This window comes from Typopeltis vanoorti, chromosome 23 (assembly GCF_054136105.1).
Source record: "Typopeltis vanoorti isolate ZY-2024b chromosome 23, IOZ_Tvanoo_1.0, whole genome shotgun sequence".
NCBI classification, from domain to species: Eukaryota; Metazoa; Arthropoda; class Arachnida; order Uropygi; family Thelyphonidae; genus Typopeltis; species Typopeltis vanoorti.
The window spans coordinates 37,646,994-37,664,586 of NC_143571.1; the positions used below are offsets into that span (position 1 = coordinate 37,646,994).

At 32.7% G+C, this 17,593-nt stretch overlaps 1 protein-coding gene across 5 annotated transcripts in view; it reads right to left on the reverse strand.

Annotated features, from left to right (window-relative positions):
- The window catches only part of LOC150093785 (protein turtle-like), a 264,493-nt gene that overhangs the window by 212,258 nt on the left and 34,642 nt on the right, over positions 1 to 17,593 (reverse strand). For 3 of the 5 annotated variants that reach the window (XM_090412674.1, XM_090412676.1, XM_090412671.1), the window contains exon 2: positions 12,792 to 12,909. The exons of the other annotated variants lie outside the window; for them this stretch is intronic. The gene's annotated coding sequence lies outside the window, so the exon portion shown is untranslated. The remainder of the gene's footprint in view (positions 1 to 12,791; positions 12,910 to 17,593) is intronic. 5 annotated transcript variants of the gene reach the window in all.

A 17,593-nucleotide genomic window follows, 5' to 3' on the forward strand; every position in this document is an offset into this window, starting at 1 on the left:
GTTTTCTAACCATTACTCAACTGTTCTTACCATTTCGTACTGGTAGTATGTGTACAACTGGATCCTCAGAATTGGGATGAATGTAAAAGTCGTAAGTTTCATACAGCGTGGAATGGAACAGAGAGTACTTCCAGTTGCAGAGAGGTAATCATTCTGTAAACAATTCTGTGCGTAACAATATATATATATATATATATTGTTATATTCTTACACGTAACAGTATTTTTTCCGACTGTAAAAATGACTTTGCACTTAACAATGCAGTACAATTTGAATTGTTGGAATATTCTGTTGCCTTTGCTTGTTGTTAATGTAAAACAAACTTAGCAGTAAGAAAGAGTCGCTCAAGGGAAGAATATGCATTTTTTTTGCATTTTAATTAGAAACACGTGCTTTTCCAATTACATTTAATCTCCAAACTTCACAGAAGGTTCTCTTTCAAAACAGTTAATCTAAATCTTCAAAACATTGTCTTAGCTATCACAATCCCGAAACCATGCAATGCAACTGTTGTTTTAGTCGAATTAAAAAAAAAAAAAAGAGTAAAAAATACTGGAAACGATCTAAGCGGGAGACACAACGTTGTCATTTGAAAATAAATACCCCTGTCGTAAGTGCTTGATCTATCGGTTTGAATAATAAGCCGCTTACATATCATTCTGTTACTGTTATAGCTACGGGGTCAAACTGGGGGATGGAGATGAAGGAAATAAGATGAATTCGAGCAGCAGGAAGAGCTTCCTGTGAACACAAACATATCCAAAAGGCGAGTGAGGGCAATAACCCCAAATTTGTCTTCGCACATTACCAGCGATCTCCACTTAATCCCGTCCCATGGGGCATATAGTAACGCACGTGTTTATAGTACGGAAAGAAAAAAAAAAGCAAAAAAAACAGAACCCTCCTTGCCATCAGGGAAATAATATAGCAGACCTATTTAATGTAATTTATATGATAATGTCCTCCTGTCCACCCTGCTCTGTGTGGTTCTCATTACAAACAGCAGCATTTTCATGTCAGGCCCGTCTCCCGCTGGCCGGTGTTCAGACGATACACCAGCTGACGTCATCGAAAGCCTTCCATACTGTGCGTAAGCAGTTAGGTAATTAAATTTGTCATTTATAGCGACCAAAAAAATTTAGATATCATCCGAATGCTAAGTATTTGTCAAGTTAATGAATTCAGGTATTACTTTGCTGGAATTTTCTAGAATTCGCCATAGCAGGATTTCTAATCGAGAAATATTAACTACATGGTCTATGCTGTTCAACTATGAACCTCTTCTTTTCACATCCGGATGTCATTGCTTACGTATGACTTCTAGCGACATCTATCGTGAATATCTACAAATACATTTCGAAGTATATAACCTGTTTATCAGATATTTTTAAATGTTTATTAAATTGATCCCAAATACTGATATTATTGTTGTCTCTACATCAGAGACAAGTAAAAGTCTTTCTTTGTTAGAGTCGGTAACAATAATACCACGTTAAGATATTCTGTTGCCATGAAAATGAATCAATGGCGCATAAGTTGAAAATTTATTGCAGTGCTTTGTTTTGCTTCCAGCATTTACAATAACAGCTTGGCGTTTTCACTAAATACGAGCGACAAAACTCATTTCACACCTTGTTTGTCACATCAAGACGTTCTTCGTTCTTTTAATGAGGACTTTCAAAATCTTACAAGAATGAAAGTCATTTTTGCTTTTAAATAAAATGGGCAATTTGTAAGCGACAAAATGGCAAATTAGCCACTTAAGGCATTTACTTCGAAGGTAATTCTCATGGACGATGTTGTTGTTTTTTTCTTTGAGATAATTTCACTCACTTTCTGATGTAAGAAAGCCCCTCTTCGTTGATGACATCTTGTAAGAAGTCGTTTATATCTAGGTAATTTAAATATATAGATAATTTAAATATATAAATTTAAAATTTCTATCAAACATGCGTTGGTTAAAACATATGAAGCTGAATGCCTTTGAATGGAATTTACACTATTTCGGAATACCTGATGAAGTCAAAAGGGTATACCGAAACGTCAAACTAATAATAATTCATAAGAAGGATCGAATCTTGATGAAAACATTAGATAAACAAAAATAATAATCTGATGTGGACTGGTGTACTTTTAATTGGAATACTTAATATAGAAAATCTATAAATATAGACGCCGGTTGATATTTTAGATGATTTTGAAGGCGAATGACTTTAAAACAATCATGTAAATAAATTTTTTATGCATGAAATTGTAAGTTAATTATAGTCTCAATTCCGAAACAATTTTTTGCCTAGCATCAAATTCTTTTTTAACAAGATGGTTTTTCTTGATGTTCCTTCGTTACTCTGTGTGATGATGTGTGGGGGGGAACAAACTAATCTCATCTTATTTATCTTATTGATTAGCTACTACGCTTCTATGGGATACCGCAGCTATTGACGATTAAAAAAAAAACTTTACCAATGAGTGTCCGCTATCGTGCTCTATCAAGTGAACGTATTTGCAGGATAATTAACAGAGATAAGAGACCATTGCTCGAAGCAAATGATTCCGACCAGTCACATATAAAGCTGGCTATTGTCGAGTTAGACTGCAAATGAAGTCCAAGAAAGCCAACGGGAAAAAACGACAATAGCAACGAACGCTGTTAGAAAATAAATATTTTCTGTTTAGTCTGTCATGGATTGCATACGGCGAATTGCATATTAGTTATAGATTTGTATAAGTTAATTGATGATTTGCAGATGATTATAAGGAGAACTTTATGATCTATAGGTAAAGAGAAGGAGAAATTTGCGATCTGCAGGTTAATCAGGAGAAATTTGTGATTTGAAGAAGGACCAATTTTGATCTGCAGATAATTAGGTGTAATCTTCAATCTACAGATAATTGCCAAGAGACAACTAATAATCCTGAGGTGAAAAATGGAGAGATTGGTTGTTTCTTCAGTAGGAACTAGCTGATCAGCATCAGTGATTATTGGTCCAAAGATGATCAACAGGAACTTTGGAGGAATAGCAGGAGTTGATCAATTATGGATCAATCCATAATTGATCAATAGTTTCAATAATCCTCTTTATAATGAATTAACAATACATACGCCGATTCATTTAAAACCAGCACATGTTGTTTTATTTTTTAGTGAAAGAGGTCAATAAAAGAGAAAACGACCTGTCGAGTGAGAAACGCACACTTACGCATGCGCTATAAAACTACATTTCGTCAGTGGTGAAGTAAAAGTCGGATTATTAGCTTAAACACACAATCCACAAAAATCCACTTAAGTAGGACGAATGAGTACAGATGGGCGTATTCGACCCTCCTTCCATGATCTATAAATGTCGTACTAAATGTCAGCTGTCGCCCAAACAGCATTCGCAGCGGGGAGATTAGCAGACATTGATAGCTCTAGAGCAGTGATTAAACGAAGGCGGTCAGTGTGGTGCAGCCGATAATAGAAAAGTGATGGTGTGTAATGAGGGATTCAATGTAAGGGATAGAGGAAGTGGGGGGAAATGAGATGAATCAGAAGAGAACAAAATCTGATAAGCAGTAAATGGAGCGTCGATTAAAGCGTGTGAAACAACCCCCGAAAAAAAACTGAACGTTATTAAAAGGAATATTAATTAGAAATTCATCATATTTTAAAAAGTGTTCAATGACATAAAAATTTTGCATTAAACCTAAAATGGAATTTGATAAAGAAGAAACGAAATAGTTTAGAAATAGTTGTTGTTTGTCCAAACTAAGTCTTCGATGTTTCAAAATATTTGAAGTCTTTGTGTGATGTTGTCCACTATTCGATGTTTATTGGCGAGTACAACAGACGACACGAAATAGGAGACAGTACTTAGTCGATTTATTGATGTGACTCTGTTCTTGGTGAAGCACACCAAAGTTATTACTATCGCCTTTTCTGTCTCTGTGATTCTACAAGAGGATAACTCTTTACACCGACAGTCTCACAGAATTGATTTCTGACAGAATAGGTGGAGATTGTTTGCAGTTATTACAGATGACAGATTTTTCTAGTAAGAGAATATTGCTTCGAAGTGACGTAACAAAACCAGCGCAACAATCCACGCATTGTTCCTTTGTTGCGAGTATGTTAGCGTACCATCCCATTGTTGAAAAATAAAAGCAAATACTGTTTTGGTATTTGTAACATTTGATCATTTAATGCACTTACAATAGTGGTCAAATATAAATTAAACAGGTAAATATTGTTTCTGAAATATTTTTTTTTCAAAAGTTTATTTCAAACAATTAAACTTTAAATTATTTTAATGTTTAAATTTTTTTTAAAAATTAAATTATTATAATTTTAAATTATTTTAAAATATCATTATACTTCTTATTTCTTTAAATATATTTAAAAATTTTAAATAAATATACTTCAACTAAATTAACATATAAAAGCATTTAAATAAAAGTAAATGAAATCAACTGTTGAAGTAACACATTGCGGTTTCATAGAAAAAAGACAAGGGTTATATTTGAAGCACAATTCCTTTTTCACCTCCTAAATGAGACCCCAGGGCATCATGGGAATTTTTAAGGATTTCATTTAGCGTTGGGGAAATTGACAGCGTCTGTGTTTAGTTAAGTGTAAAAAATTCCTTCTAAGCAGTGTAGTCCAGTTACCACAACTCCAAGATAAATGAGCGCGTGGTGGGTACAATACCCGTTTATTACACGTCTTTCATGTTGCTCCATTCCACTCCTGGCTAATGACTGGAGAAAGAAGAAACCCAGTATAATAGGTGTCTCTGAGATTTATTAAAATACCCCCACTCTAGCCTTTCGGATCTTTATTTTCTTGGGCTGAAAATCTAAGCCACTCTTTTCCAACACTCAAGAACAGATTGAATTTCGATTAATCACTTCGCCACATTTCCCACCCGTGGTTTTATTCGTTAACCCTCAGACTCTCTCTCTCTTATTTTTTGTGTCTCCTGTTCGTTTTGATTTCGATAGAAGGAAGAGATAAATAGGCTCCGTCTCTTTGGTTAGATGGCTGTGCTATATCATAAACATAAGTGCAAGTAAAAATAAATAAAATAAAATGCTCGACTTTGCCAAGGGTTTCGGTAGAAGTGTATTTTCTTAAGATTTATTTACTTCTTTAATCGGTTAACAAAGTTTTGGTAACTCTCAAATGATTGGTTGCGGTGTAATGTTTTTGTGTTTCAGTGCAATTGCTTTAATATTGACTTTGTAAAGCTAACATGTTAAGGAACGATCTGATTTCGGAGAAAAGTGTAAAGGATGCTTCTCTGCTGAACAATGCAGTATTGCAGGGAAAATGCATATCTGTTTGGCAACAATTATTCCAGGTTATTGTTCAATGTCGCTCTTCAGAAAAAGGGCACAAAAACAGAATTGTAGTCAAATAATCCTTAAAAAATACATATTTATATTTATGGTTCAAAGATATCCTACTGCAAAGGTATCTGTTGTTCAAATCTGTATATTACACCGTTCAACGAGAGATTGCAGCAACAGTTTAAACTGCAGAATTAAAAATATAATAAATAAATAAACACGATGTCTCTACACGATGTAGCGGAGTCAGAAGAGCAGAGAATGTCTTCTAGGCACGAAGAATCTCGTCAATAACGCATGGACATATTCTAGATCTTTTGGACAAAAGTTCGGTTAATTGTTTACTGACAGATTAAAAAAAAAATGTTTTCATCCCCTTTTCATTAAAAACGAAAACTTGCTAGTGAACACAAACATAAACATCGAATTCTCAGGCACAATACACCCTCTCATGACCATAGTTGGCTCGTAATTAATTATAAATAACTCAACTTTGGCAATTTTGCAATAGTATGCCATTAGAGCACAGTGTTCTTATATAGCGTTGAACCATCTCACTGAATAAAGTTTTTTTTTTCCTCTTTGAGTCTGCACGATGCTAATTGAACACAAGGCGTCATTGAAAAGAACATGCTTGGAGTAGCTTGTCGAGAGAGAGAGAGAGAGAGTATCATTGTTAATTATGACTCAGCGAGATCAAAACCGAAGCGATCTTTGTGTCTGATCTAACAGGATGAACCGTTACCCTTCTATCTTCTTGCTCTGGCGTTGTTCGATTTCCGGTTGTTGTCCCCGTTCGTGCACATCTCGCTTCTCACAATTACATGTGACGACTGTTACAATGAGGAAAAGTCTCCTCGAATATGGGACGCTGCTGACGTAATCCAGTAAAGTTTTTTTTTTCTTTATTCTTTTTTCGCATGAGATCTCGTCATTTTTTTACTTTAACTAGCGAAAAAAGTTCAGTTATTTTAATCAGATCTTGGGACTTATTTAACAATAGCCTTTGCACTCAGTTCCTCCCCTCTCATAAATAACTCCCCTAATCAATTTCACGTTGGTCCTAATGATGCCATTAATATATTACCCTGGCGAGTGTAATTAACAAAATAGAGCTCTCGTGGTCAGCCATTTGTAACGACGGTAATATTGGAAAATCTAATAATTAATTTAAGCCTAAATTAGTAATACGTAATGCTTTATTTTTTCCTCGTCTGATTGAAGTTTTTATTGAACATTTCTAAGGTACCATGGATCATAATAGCGCAAACTGCTCCCTAAGAGTATTTTTGCATATTTGACTTACCACAAGATTCACACTCGGATTTCCATGATATTTTTGAAATATTTCACGAAACTATCATCCATTCTCCTTCATCTAATTCACCTGTAACAAATGCACAGCGTAAGCACGATATTTCTATCAAAAGCAAGCCTGTTATCCCGATTAAGATTTTATTTCAGTTATAAGCTGAATATCACCGCTTTGTCTCGCATTGCGTGATTATAAATATCACCTATTTCATTGTTTGGAAAGAGTAACAAGAACTTAGGACTGAATCAAGTACCGCTCGCCTATTTAGTTCTTAACGACGTGACTTAATATTAAAGCATGTTTAGGCATAATAAAATGAATTTAAACATATTAAAAATATATTCTAATATATAAATATATTAATATTAAAACAAAAAAAATTAAAATCAAATAAGCTAAAATATTAAATATGAATAAAAAGGATGTCAAAGCATAAATACCATAAATAATTATTGTGTGTAGATGATCAAACTGTAACTGATGATACAGATGAACTAGAATTAGCGCTATCCAAAATCGACAAGACTCTTAATAAAGGTAATAAACCAATAGAGCAATCAATAATTTTAATAATCTTGAGTATAACGTCATTTACATTGAAGAAACAGCTACGAACGTTAAAATTAGTAACTTCCAAAACGGAAATGATTGATTCTATTTAAAACCAAATTTAATAAAAAGTAATACAAAGGTGAGATTGTTCAATATTTAGTTAATCCCTTTTATATTATGAAGGAATGAAAAATTATAACGAAATAAAATAAAATAAGCGAACGAAGAATAATACGGTAGAAATGAAAAATTTCAAAACACTAAATAGATTATAAAAATATACTAAAATAGGAACCAAAAGGGGTGGGGGGAAAACAAACCCAACGAGATAGTAGGAGAGTGGCATTGCCAACAAACAAACTTTAAAGGAGTTGATCATCGTTAGAGCTATTCCTCGTTTGTCTGCCCCACCCCAGGGGCGCGATTAAGATTTATTCTCACCACTCGAGGTCACACATTAACATTCCATGTAATCTCTTGTAAGGATTAGAAGCGAGAATCCCAGGAGTTCTTACAGTCTGTATTTTTTTTTTCTTTTACCCTCGCGGTATGTATAAATAAGTACTAAAAAGGAAAAAAAAATTTTTTAATTGGGATCTCCCACGAGCTTTAATTTGATTCAGGGAGATTGTAAGCACAACTGGTAACAATCAACAAACCTGTTGCAGCTCGTATTGTTAATTTTTGCTGTTTGTGAATCAGCCATTAAACCTAAACAATTAAAATAAAAAGTAACTAGGGAGGCTGTTTAATATTCATATAAATGCTTTAGTTACATCACTAGTAATTTTCCCATTCAAGTGCGTCTTTCAAAAAAAAAAAAAAAAGAAAAAAAGAAAAAACGATATGTACTTTTCTTTTTTTTAACATTTTCAAAATAACAGGATTCTATAATAATAGGTATTTTACAAGAATGTCTATTGCAGTGTATAAATGCTAACACAATTATGACAAAAACTGTGCTAGTTCTGAAGAAAAAAATTACTGTAAATATTGATCGGAGTTCTATACCATCTCTTAATACTGTAAACATCATATGTAAAAGGTAAATTATCAAGTCTGCCATATTTATTTTTATTCAGCTACATTCTCTAATTGCATCAAGTGCTGTTATCTGGATGCATTGCAATTTTCTTTTAGAAAATTCACTACATGCATGCATGTGAGAGCCAGTTAAAATTTTAAAACAACTGCTATTTAATAGACAGCTATAGTTTGTAGCGCTACTTTCGTATTTTAACACTTTTAGATAAGGATTTCTAAACATAAATAGACGGTTTGTTAGTAGGAGAAAGTTAGCAGACTCATCTCCTTGTTGTCATCAACGACGGATGCTACAACTTCCCCTGTTTTAAACAGCGCATCGTGGCCGTCATTATAGTAATTATGTGTGATGTATTCTGGTATTTACACGATGATAGATCCTGACGGTTCATATCAAGTCATTACATGAAAAATAAACTCAACCCCCATTATTATAGGACAAGAGGAAAAGAGAGAAAAAAACATATATTTCGGGCACGAAAGAAGAACTTTATTTGTGGGAGAATAAATCGATTAGGTAATTGCATTTATCGATCATGTGACAATGTAACAAAATAGGGAGGTTCTTCAAAAAGGGAGCATCAGCGCTAATTATCAGGAAACATATGTACTGGTAAGCCTAGTGAGATAAAGTGTACGAAGATAAAAATGGATTTGTCTGTTTTTCTTTGAAAATGCGTTTGTGCTACATTTTATAATTATTATTTGTAATGAATATTTATCTAAATTAATATGCTTAACACTTTATCTAATAATAGATTATCTAAATGGAATACTTTAAATTAAATAATCTTTCTACATTTTTATCTTGATATAATTTTATTCACGCTTTAAATTTAGTTAAATTACTTTAATTTTTCATTCGTGTGGTCTAAAATGTTAATAATGTTAATTACATATAAAATATAACTTTTAGTAATTAAGTATTTTTATATGGAAGTGAAGTTCTTTTCAGTTAGTTTGGTTTATTTAGTTGGAATTACAGTCAAAGGAATAAAGACTATAATAAAGAATATGATGTTAGCTTATTATGTTCGTTGATTGTGTATTGATTGTGGTCTGTTTTCTAGTAATACTAGAAGGGGAATACTACACAATCTAAAACTGGCTAAGTATTCTCTTGACTGAGTGGATAGGATACCCGCTCTCCAATCCCGCCGTAGGGATGGATGCTTCTAAAAGTCTGTTATAGACGAGCTTGTATAGAATAATTTATAAGCCTTTTCTTTTAAAAAAACCTCACAAAGGTTTCTCACATGCAAGACGCTACAGAGGAGCTTCTCAATAACTGGTTGCTAATCTTATATGCTAATATTATCCAATAAGTACAATAATAAATAAGAACAAGAAGATTTAAGCTCAAATAGTTCCTAGGATCAAATACCATTAAATAATTAAATAAACTGTGCATTTAGGACTATGAAGCTCTAAGTATAGAATTTTGCTAACAGATGGCAACACTGCAGTGGTGAACTTCAACGTAGATCCTTAAGCTCTGACGAAATAAGTGCCCAGGTTTTGAGGTTAATCTCCAGGTTCTTATTTCTGCAGAACTTTCGGATGTACTTTAATGTAAATTCTTAGGCTATGAAGAAATGACATGCCATTTTGATTCAACTTATGACAGTTCTGGTTTTAATACCCATGTGTTATATAATTAACATAGAAGAAACTATATAACTATCACCATCTTATATTATCATTTATACAACATACTCAAAGTATGAAGTATTAATGATAAGCGTAAAAGACCATGTTAAGTTGTCTAGTTAATATCCTAAATTTCACCAAAATCTGTCTGCTCAAAATAAGGATTGTAAAATAATACGATTTCTCTCTGTCCCACTTCAATATATTAATCGATTATTGAAGTACAAGTATAAATTTTAATCTAACATAAATACATTTATTGATTGATTATCATTTAGTTCTCCGGAATAACTATTTACAAAATGATATAAACGTAAAAACCCGAACTCAGTTTATCGATTAAAAAAACGTTAGAATTGACTGAAATAGGAATGAATCTGATTTCTTAAAAGTTAAATTTATTTCTATGTCTAAAACCACTAATTTTTATTCCTCGAACAATAGTTCGAGGTTTCATTGTTCAGACAATTCAGGTTATTGCTTGTGATAAACTTAAATTTCTTACAATATTGTTTATTTAATTCTATTCAATAAGATGAGGTTTGTCGATAACATCGCAAATATTTTCATTTGATGAAGATGATGACTTTCTATCGTCATCCGAAGCAGAAGATTTATCCCTCAGTATTGTAATATCTTTGAAATGATGGTAGAGTAGATATTGAAATATCGAAATAGTTTCTTAGAAATATGAAATATTAGTTACATAGAAGTACGGATCAATTACATGATCTCTTTCTTTCCTCCAAATCGCTGACACTACAAAAAATCACAGATAGGAATGACCCTTCTCTGAATTTATGGAACCAATCATCTTCACAAGACATGAAAGAATAACGAAGAGCCCATTTGCGTTTTATTTTGGTTCCCCATTTCACACCCAGAAAAACAAGAGATCCAAAGATGTCTGAGTACAAGTGGGATTTAATTAAAAAAAAAAAAACAGGAAATATTCTTCGCTTATCTGACGGTATTTGGAAGTGTTGGTAATGCCCATTCATTCAACACACATAGAAATCATGGTAATTTAATGTGCTCTTTGGGCTTTATCTCCAGAGTTTCCGAAAGGGAACCTTATGATACCGACTGATTCACCTTCATTTGAAAAAAAAAACTGTTATAAAGGTTTCACACGTCGTAGACAGTAGACGTCAAATGCAGTTCTTTCCATCCACAGGCATTCATTGTTACTGATTGGACTACGGAGGCTTCCATTATTCAACTACCTAGTTTATCGGTCCCCATTTTCATTATAGAATTCCAGGTATCATTTTGGTTCCTGCTCTCTCCAAAGATCAACATCGCTACTTTAGTAGTTTTCCGTCGTCAAGGCTACTTAACCTTTAAACACTGGAAGTACAAGTCGAAGAACCCAAAGCTGTGCAAATAATGACTCCACGAAAATCCACGATCCAGACATAGTCAGAGCCAACTGTTACATATTGATCCATGACAACAGATTTCTGGCCCAATTATCGCATTTATTTTTTTCCAAGAAAAAAACAAACAAAAAAACTCAGTTTCCAACAAAAAAAGATAACCTGACCTGATTAACCCAACCATGTTGGATGTAATCTTATTGTTTTAATGCATTAAAACAATAAGGCTTTTATGTTCTATATAATAGTATATTACTTAAAAAACTAGCTATTAGGCCAGTTTTTTAATTATAATTCTGTTTATTTTTATGAGATCTAAATATCCTATTTTTTTAGAAAATTAATAGTTTGTGGATAAACCAAAAAACACTCATATAAACAGTCAAAACGAGCACCTTTATTAAAAGCATAATTGCCATTCATATCACAAACAATCTTAATCCAACCTGTACATGAAAATAACTTCGCCTCAAAACCGGTATCCAAAACAGTCCCCTCGCAGCAAGCGTGATGAACCCAAACAATAAAAAATGTGAACTGATAAGAATGTCATTTTTCACACACACCCTGCTACGATGGATGTAATAAAGTATATAAAAGTATTCACATATAGTTTATTAGAGAGAGAGAGAAAAAAAAACTTGACCCCGACAACTCAGCATGCAACGAAATACGATAAATTATTAATCACGATATTAAAGGTCAGTAAAGTGATTATTTTTTACGAAAGGGAATGTGACTTCAAACTGAGTTACAACGGACAGAGAAAGCAAAAAAAATTTCTACTAAGATTTAATTGGGTAGGAGGGGGAGAAATATTTCCAAGTATCGAAAATGCAAATTCTGACAGGAGTTTCCCAACTGAGTTAACTGTTACTCTATTCACTTTACAATTCAATTATTGTCAGCAACTTTATTCTTCTTACAAGCAGCTGTGCAACTAGAGTAGCCGACAACTGCAATTTCAGACTTAAATGGTTCACCATCATGATCGTGGCCATTTTCCTCTTTTGATTTGTTTCGAGAGTGACGTCATAAAATAACTATAATCATTTATTTAGACATTAGTTCTCTCTGATTCTGCAACAGATGGACGGAACACCAGTAACTGACTATAAAGTGCTTAGTTCTCTACGACCGACCAACTCTGAGGCTGCGTTTGTCGGTCGTAGAGAACTAAGTTTGGAATTCACTCTGAAGAAATGGTGAATTCTTCTCCCTAAAAGAGACTCTGAAAATAAAACAAGAAACTTGAGAAGAGTGCCTTAGTTTCTCCGATTTCATTCTAATAAGTCGCATCTACTCTTTTACTAATGGATATTAAACAATATATAGAGTAACTTCGTCAAAAGTCAATCTAAATCTTATTGTTAAACTTTTAATTGTTTAACTTTTTATATGTTTTCCATTGAATATTTAGTATTCGGTTTATTTTTTGAAAGCCTTCAGAATTTTATTGCTTAAAGAGACTTCAACTTGATAAAACTAATGAAAGTATAACTGAATGAAAATCCTTTATTTACCTTATTTCCAAGTTAAAGATTCTGTATCATAAACTAAATCTCCAGTCTTTAGTTATCTGCTGTATTCGGAAAGTGTGCAACTGCATAGTGCAATTGATCTTGAAAGTCTTCTCTAACCCTATTGGATAATACAATTCCTGTTAGGGTAATAATAATGGACAAGAGTAAATTTACTTTTAAAACTACAAAGTGTTTTTTTTTTATTATTTAGTGTTCATACTACGAATTATTTGTAATTACTTTTAGAACATCAAATTGTAAAATGAATTTTTAAATTTTTGAAATTAAGAATTAAAAATCTGCCAAACCAAATTGCATTCCTATAGTGTAAGTACGGGATGTGAGATCCTCTTGCAAAAGGAAACAAATCTACTCCTCCTCTTCCTTTATTAGCGCCTTTCTTAATAATCAGTTTATTAATAAATTGACTCGATAGTGTACTATTAAATAACGATCTGAAATGCTCCTATATTTTGTCTTTTATTGGTGCTTTTTTAAGATTTCGCTGCCCTTATATTTTTTTCTAGACAATTGACTCTCCGTGAGTAACATAGAAACTTATGGAAAACCAATGTTTCCAATGTCTGAAAAAACAACAATAGCAACAACAATATTAATAATTTCTGTTGAAATAAAGAGTGAAACTATCTTTAAAAGAATGCAATGTCTTTGCGATTCGTAACAAGCTTATTTGCTTTCATTGTTGCTAATTTCAGAAAATTCTGTATTTTACTACAAAATTTACAGTTGAAAAATTATGAATATTTCTCCATAGCCTTTCGCTGCCGTTCTTGGAAAAAGAATGTTTTCAAAGTTGATCGCAATTGTTGTTAGTTTTACATTCTTAAATGATCGAAATTGATTTTCTTGACAAATGTAAATGGAAGAAAATGTTTTTCAATTTGAAATATAAGAATAATTTGAGATAAGATACACGAAAAATAAATTTATCACTGTAATTCCGTTTATATTAACCATTTTCCTCAAATGCACGTGACACTTCACAGCGTGCCACTGACAAAAAATAATAATAATAAGATTGACATATGAAAATGAAACAACGTTCCAAAAAAAATAACTAAATAAAAGATTCGACATTGGATAACGAAAACCGGTATTTCCCATAGAAAATAAGGAATAAAAAAAATATTTTTTATATATAAGAAAAATTATTATACCTCTGAAAAACAGAAAGAGAGATGACTAAGAAAACAGGGACTAGTTGAAAACCGCGTAATCCTGTTGAACTCATCAATCACTTGAGTGCTTAGACACAAACACTCGCAGACAGTGGACGGGAAAATGTAACCGTCGTAGACAAGGAGATCTGCCATTGAAGCCTTGTTTAGTGTTCTTGCTGTACTACGAATCGTGCTACACGGAGATCCCTCGAGTATAAAACCACTATTTGAAATGCAAATACTCGATTGTCAGATGAGATTTTGGAAAAACACTAACCTGTTTTTAGAAATGAAATAAAAGCTTTTTTTTTCATAAATGCACGAAACCTGGAGAGTACCCTTATGATAAATGGCCTGCACCAGTAAGTGAAACCTCACAATGTACAGTTAGTGAGCTGAGTACATCGGAAAAATTGCAATGTTTGCTCTGGAGATGGTTTGCCAAATGTAAATAGAAATTCTGCTAATGCACGGCCAACAGTATAGCAGCGAAGTCGTCCAGGAATAAGGGGGAAAATATGAACATTTAATTTTTTTATTATTTTACGAATATTTTACTAAGAAAAGTTAACACCAGCTTCCTCTTAAAAGAAAGAGAAGAACTATTTCTCAAACCTTATCACTTCTTAGATACAGTACGCTGGTTAGAAATTAATGGTGCCAGATTTTAGATTAAGTCACTCATCCAGTCTACGAAACAGCATTTTGGTCAGCCGAGAAGCCAGTTATTCATGAAGGAAACTAATATTATATGGATATGCTTACCTCTTAGTGTTGACTTCTAAACAGTCTACGCTTGCATGATCTCTTTGTTCTTTACACGCTCGTATTAGTCGATTCTATTCCCTCATATGCACCAAGAGTTTGCACCCTCATTAATATAATTTACGTAAAGGACGCTAGCCAGTGCTTCATCTATTCACGTGATTGCATAAGAGCCGCTTTACCACCTGTCACGAATTCTATGCTTTAGGGTTAAACACACCCACCTAGACGGGTGACGATGCGCTTGACCTTAACAAACTATAGCCAAAGTTGTTTTCTGAGAATTGAGTAAAGAGAAAGAAAGAGTTATACATGGCGTTTATTACCAGAGGAATGTCGTTAAAGGCTTTAAATACAGCGATGAAATAAAATTATATTATGGTAGACTGCAAGGTGACCTCACTTATTTCCTTTTATTTCGTATAGGTATAAGGTTTGCCTCCAAATATAAGTGTTTAATTTTTTTTGGCAAAAAAAGAAATGGAAATAACTCTAAAATTGGAAAGATATAATAAATATTTATAGAATGCTCATGTGAGCGATCCTTGAAAATGATTCACACACACACACACACACACACACACACACACACACACACACACACACAATACATTAATATGTAGACAAATATCTTTCCTTAAAATACAGGTCTGCACAGATATCGGAAAGTGGTCCTCTAAAATTCGATAATAGTTTATTGCGAGGATCACTGTCAAGCACCACTGGTGGCACGAAGGAAAGCTGATTAATAGAAAGCACAGCACTGCCAATAACAGATAACCTACACGTTATTTCGAGTACATGCAAGGAGAAATGTGAATGCGGCACACGGAGAAACAATAATTAACGAGACAACAGATCCATGCACTTTATTTATTTATTTGGATGAGGTGTTGTATTCGGTAGGAAGAAATCAATGGTTAGCTGAAACTTGACTTCACATTCTTGCACCACTGGGTTTCTGCTGTGAGTACATGCAGTCAAAAAACTGATCGCCACTGAAATATTGATGACTGTAAAGTCGAGGAATTTCGAGTATACCCGAATGGGTCAAATATTTAATCATGAATGATTTCGGAGATTTTCTGAGTGGAATTTTAATGACTAATGCCTCCCGTTTGGGATTTGGATGGTGGAATGTCTAGGGTTTTACAAAACGGTGTAAAATATAACTAATGATTTCGAATATTCTAAAATAAAATCAACAATTACTATTTAAATAAGTACATCTTGTTTAAAAAAGTACAACAGACATACTCGGTAAGCTACAAAATGCAAAAACATTTTCCGGACGACAATCCTGTAACTTAAAAATACTTTATTTGTGAATTTTTATTCAGAACTGTATTTGAAAAAAATAAAGCTTAGTTATAATACTTACTTGGAGCATTTGTTTCGTAAATTTTGTTTCAATCTGATCATTTAAATGTGGCGAAATGCTTTTACATGGAGAAATTTGGCGTCAAAAGATAATTCAAAACATTTTGAATTATTAGCATCTGCAAGCTGTGTTTAGATGGAAGTTAATGAATAGTATTTAAGGATATTCACTAAAATTTATTCAATAAATTCAATTTTGATGTCTATCGGACTTTTTTTATTTGTTAAAATTTGTTGAAAGGTTTTCGTCTATGGCTGAAATGAATAATATTATTAAACGTATTATTAAACGTTTAATATATTTACAATTTTCACTCAGATTTATCGATCCAGCTCAATTTTCATTTGAATTTTGTTTTAGTTTTAGTATTTTAGTGTTCAAATTAGTCAAAATAAAAATGTATTCATTTGTTTACAGAATCTATGTTAAAAAATGCTTACTTATTGCAATGCTGGATGACGTAACTGTAAAGAATGCTGTTACCAATTGCACAATTTTATGATTGTACGGTCATTTCTTTGTATCATCAGTTTTTTACAAATTGATGAATCTTAGTAAAAGGTTGCTTAATTTACTGATGCATTTCTCCGCATACAGCCAATTGATAAAGTGCTGATAACTAAATACGACTTTACTATTTTGACGTCTACCCAGTCATGCTACACTGGCGAAACATATCCTCTGCTTCAATAAAATAATTATGGTGAAGAAAATCATTATCTTATTTTAACATCTAAATTATATGCAATTACATGACACTATTATACCAAAAGTAAAAATATTAGGAATATCTAGATTTGGAAATGAAATTGTTGTAATCATCAGTGATCTTTTTGGGCAAAAGTGGATGGCGACGTCATTATTCACGCATGATGGTGTGTGATGACCAGATTAACCACACAGCGGCACGTGACGCAGCAGGAAACAGAATCTGAATTAAACAAGATATGCTCTTTCATTTTTGAATGATTGTTCATTTGGATCGCATTTTTTTTTCTGATTCGTAGTTCATTTTATTTTCGCTCTGATTTATTAAAACTATTACCAATTTCAGATATTTTGATTTAAATATTTGAGTAAAACAAATACTAAGAATGTATACATGCAAAATGAATTCAAAATATATCTGACATGAAAAGTGTTTTCGATTTGGGAAAATAATGGGTAAAACCTTAAAAATATTTTAATTTGGATAAGTTGTAAAACTTGGTGCATAAGGAATTCCCCATTGTGTATTTTTTATTATTTTAATTAAATTAATAAAATTTTAACTTTTATTTAAAGTATTTTGTTTGAAATTTTTCTCATAATTAAGTTATCTTCCTGGTCAATGTGCATTGTGATCTTAAATTTAACTCGTCTAGATGCTTACCGACAGAAGACGCTCGTCTGTTTTTGAAGCAATACAACTCATCCGTTGTCCATCTACTCCTATAAAGTTTGAGTGTCTTCCATGAATAATATCGTTAGTAGTT